This window comes from Canis lupus, chromosome 18 (genome assembly GCF_011100685.1).
Source record: "Canis lupus familiaris isolate Mischka breed German Shepherd chromosome 18, alternate assembly UU_Cfam_GSD_1.0, whole genome shotgun sequence".
In the NCBI taxonomy this organism is placed as follows: domain Eukaryota; kingdom Metazoa; phylum Chordata; class Mammalia; order Carnivora; family Canidae; genus Canis; species Canis lupus.
This window is the reverse complement of record NC_049239.1, coordinates 46,351,763-46,356,303: the sequence shown is the minus strand read 5'-3', so window position 1 is coordinate 46,356,303 and position 4,541 is coordinate 46,351,763.

The following is a 4,541-nucleotide window of genomic DNA, read 5'->3' as shown; positions in this document are numbered from 1 at the left end:
CTCCTGTGTGTCTGTCTCTGCTCTTCCTATTCAGACACCCATCCTGTTGGATTAGGGCCCACCCTAGTGACGTCGGCTTTATTTGATTATATCCGCAAAGACTTTTTCCAATTAAGGTCACGTTCCCAGGCGCCAGGGGTCAGGACTTAAGCATGCATTCTGGGGGACACGATTTAAGGCCATGCTTTGTCCCATCAGACTTTTTTGGGTTCCATTGTAACCACTTGTTAACACGCCGGCTGTGTTGTGTACTCTCCTAGGCCACAAAGACTTGAAACCAGGCTGGGGTGGAGGCAGAGACGCGGCCCTGGGAGATGCACGGAGATGCACCGTCTGGGGTCTCTGCTCGCATCCCTGCCCCAGGCACAGCCCGCATGGGTCTTACGCTCCCATTGGAGAGACAAACAGGAAACCCTGACAACCTCACAAAGCGGGTCGCCCTGCGAGAACAGGAAAGCAGGTAGGAGCAGAGGGCCAGTGCGAGGAGAGGCAGCAGTGGGGCGGGACCAGGTTGCCGTAGCTCACAGCCCACTGCTGCGGGCGGCAAAAGTGCACACTCACACGTTTCAAGGGGGCAGAGAGGATGGATTGTAGGCAAAAGGCACAGAAAAATAGCTCTTCGAAGGACATCAGCCCAGATCAGGAAGCCCTGAGGGAACAGGCCAGACGAAGGTTTGCGAGGAGGCCCAGCGCTCCGCAGACCTTAGGCCGGCATCCCCTTTACATAAAGAACACCTGCAAACCGGTAAATGTGAATGAATAAAACACAACAGGCAACAAGTAGAGCCCCTCCTGAGAGAGACAGAGACAGAGAGACACCGAGGGAGAGCGAGGGACGGAGCCCACGCCCGTGGATCACGTGGCCGAAGGGTGCCGCCAGGGGAGCCCTGGAGGAGGCGAGTTGCAGACCAGGACCTGGGGGCCCCCCTCCTACCTGGGGGACTGGTTGGGGCGGTGGGCAGACCGCAGCCAGGGCCGGGGGACAGGGGTCTCCCGTGATCAGCCACACTGTTCATACGAACGTGCACAAATGACTATGGCTGAGCAGACGTCTATCAAGAACAAATTCCGAGGGGATAAAGCGGCCGCAACCCCGTCCTCCGTGCCGCCTCGCACGGGGGCCCTCGGAGTCCCCACCTGCGCCCCTGAAACACCTGCCACGCTGTTTCTGTTGACGTCATACCCACGAGAATGAGGGGGCATCTCCACCGTGTTTGACGGGTGGGGGACGTCTGGACTTGAAACGCACCCTATTTCAGCAGGAGGGGAACTGGCAGGTGACTCTCCACGGAATAGCAGCAGACAGGCCAGGGCCACGGCTGGGGCTGCGTCCCCTGGGAAAGCCCCCGGGGCCACCTCGGGGTAAGCGAACCAAGGTGCCTGCACACCGTGGGTAGTGATGCTTTAAAGACAAAAACCACAGGGACGCCTGGGTGGCTCAGCGGATGGGCGCCTGCCTTCGGCACAGGTCCTGATCCTGGTATCAGGGGATCGACTCCCGCGTCGGGCTCCCTGCGGGGAGCCTGCTTCTCTCTCTTGCCTGTGTCTCTGCCTCTCTTTCTCAGTCTGTCTCTCTCATGAATAAATAAATAAATCTTAAAAAAAATAAAAATAAAGACAAAACCGCAGGTGCACAACCAGAGCTTGGGTGTTCCAAGCTGCCCCTGGAATGTCCTTGGGAAGCCGCTCTGTGGTCTTGACCGGGGATGCTTGCCTGGCCTGGGGGCAGGGGGAGAGGAGCAGCTAAACGTGCAGAGGGACTATCCTCTTGCAAACTGCACAAGCCAAACCAGGATTGCCCCTGGGCAGGGGTGAAGACCTCCCTGATGTCCGGTGCCCTGGGCTTGTCCTCGTGCTAGCCACAATCGAGAGGTGACTTTTTCCTGACTCACTCCCCTCAACTGGAAAAGAAGGTGGCAGGAGCAGCCAGATTCAAGAACCCTTCTGCCCTGCACGTCTACACTGCACGTGGGACATTTCTCTGTCACACAGATGGGGTCTTGTCTCAGATTTCCTGTGCTAGGACCTTAGAGAGCCATGTGATACAAAACAAAACTGGCCCGATTTTCTCCAAACAAATTTTTACTTTTTGAAAAATTTTGTTTATTTGAGAGAGAGAGAGAGCACAAGCTGGGCGTGGGGGGGGGGGGGGGGGTGTGGAGGGAGCAACAAAGGGAGAGAGAGAAGCAGACTCCCTGCTCAGCAGGGAGCCCAATGCAGAGCTCAAGCCCAGGACCCTAACAGCATGACCTCAGCCAAGAGCAGACACTTCACCTACTGAGCCACCCAAGTGCCCCCCAAATAAATTTTTAAAATTCAATGTGTCACATCCTGTATCTTATCAATCCCCCAGGTCAGGCAGTGCATGTGCGTGTGTAGGCAAGTGTATGGGCTGGGTGTGCGTGTGCTCATGATAACAGTGGCAGGGACTCACACGACACTGCGATGGATCCTTTTCCCAGGGATTTCATTTCCAGACCTGCATCTGCCCTACCTGCCCCAGCTCATGGCTCATGGCTGGGACCCAGATCAGGCCTCCTGCAATGCTTGGATGAGCACCATACACCCTGCCTGAAGGTCGGGTCTCCTGCCTGTCCCTCACCACTGCCCTCCCTGCACCAACCCTCCCATGGTCCCACCAGCTGCAGGCCAATCCTTGAGACCAAAGCTCAGCACCTGAAGCCCCAGAAACCCAGCCCTGCTGCCTGCTTTGCTCAAGGTCTGCTCTCTGCCTGGGGTGCCCTTCTCTCTCACCCTCCAGAGGGTCCATCCTGACCCCAGTGAGCTGGGGGGCATCCTAGGCAGGACCTCAGAGTGTGTAAATGTCAGGCATGACCCAGCCCAACTCAAGCCCCAAAAGCATACTGAGATCCCAAGGATGGGAAGGCGGGATCCACAGGCACTGTCCACGCACGCTCGGGGCTCTTGGCAAGCCTCACTTTCCCCACAGGGCTGGAACCATGACCATCCATGTGTACAAAGGAGCAGAACAAGGCAGGAGAGAACCAAGTACTCAAGGGCCCACTCCTGGAAAGGAGCAGACCTGGTGTCCGGCTGAGGGCATCTGGCTCTGGATCCCCTGCCTTTGGCGGCTATCCTGTGTGGCTGATGGCCACAACCAGGGAGAAACAAGCTGGAAGGGCACTGGGCAGTGGAGGGGCTTCACCGGGCAGGGGCTGGGTCAGCTGTCATAAGAGGTGCAGGAGGTGCACCCCTTCCAGTCACCACCTCCACCCCTCCTCTCTGCACACTAGCTTCCTGGAAGGCCAATCCACACACACCTGGAAGCCTCTGTGTCTCCATGGAGAGTGTAGGCCCCTCCCGCATAGCTCCTGGGTCTCTGGACCTGTGGACAGACAGTGTCCCCTCCATTCATGTCTAGAAGGGGTAAGGCAGCTCGAGGGAGCAGCGGCTCAATGGGATGAGATGCAAGAGAAGAGCAGGGGCCACACCAAGAGCTCAGGGTCAGAGATGAGTGGACAAGGGGCAATGGTCCTCACAGGGGGACCAGACAGGACCTGACAGGACCAGCCTCCCCTGCTGCCATGGGAGCCTGCCTGACACATCTCTCCTTATGCTGCGGAGCCCTTAAGTGTGGAAACACTGCAGCTTGGAATGTTGCCAGTATTTGATGAAAACAATGAAAAGGATAAACATAGAAAGTGCATGTAAACAAATGTGTGATTATTTGAAACAAACAAGGAAAAATTCAGAATTTCCCTGGAGAAAGTACAAATAGCAACAGGAAGTAACCATGTGACACCTGGGCAGGTATATAAGGGCCCCAGCCCAGGAGGCTCCACACCTGAACACCTCCCCTCTACACCTGCTCCTCTGACCTGCTCCACCCTCCACCCACCAGAACCATGACCTGCTCTGGCTGCTCTGGGGGCTGTGGCTCCAGCTGCTGTGTGCCTGTCTGCTGCTGCAAGCCCGTGTGCTGCTGTGTGCCGGCCTGTCCCTGCTCTAGCTGTGGGTCCTGCGGGGGCTCCAAGGGGGGCTGTGGGTCCTGTGGGGGCTCCAAGGGGGGCTGTGGGTCCTGTGGGGGCTCCAAGGGGGGCTGTGGGTCATCCTGCTGCCAGTCCAGCTGCTGCAAACCCTGCTGCTCCCAGTCCTGCTGCTGCAAACCCTGCTGCTGTGAGTCCAACTGCTGCAAACCCTGCTGCTGCCAGTCCAGCTGCTGCAAACCCTGCTGCTCCCAGTCCTGCTGCTGCAAACCCTGCTGCTCCCAGTCCAGCTGCTGCTGCAAACCCTGCTGCTCCCAGTCCAGCTGCTGCAAACCCTGCTGCTGCGAGTCCAGCTGCTGCAAACCCTGCTGCTGCCACTCCAGCTGCTGCAAACCCTGCTGTTCTCAGTCCTGCTGCTGCAAACCCTGCTGCTGTGAGTCCTGCTGCTGCAAACCCTGCTGCTCCCAGTCCAGCTGCTGTGTCCCCGTTTGCTGCCAGTGCAAGGTCTGAGATGCTGGCCACAGGCTCAGGTAATTCACTCAACTTCAGATTTCCAGGATGCATCTTGGTCTGCCTGCTGTAGCCCTACAGCTG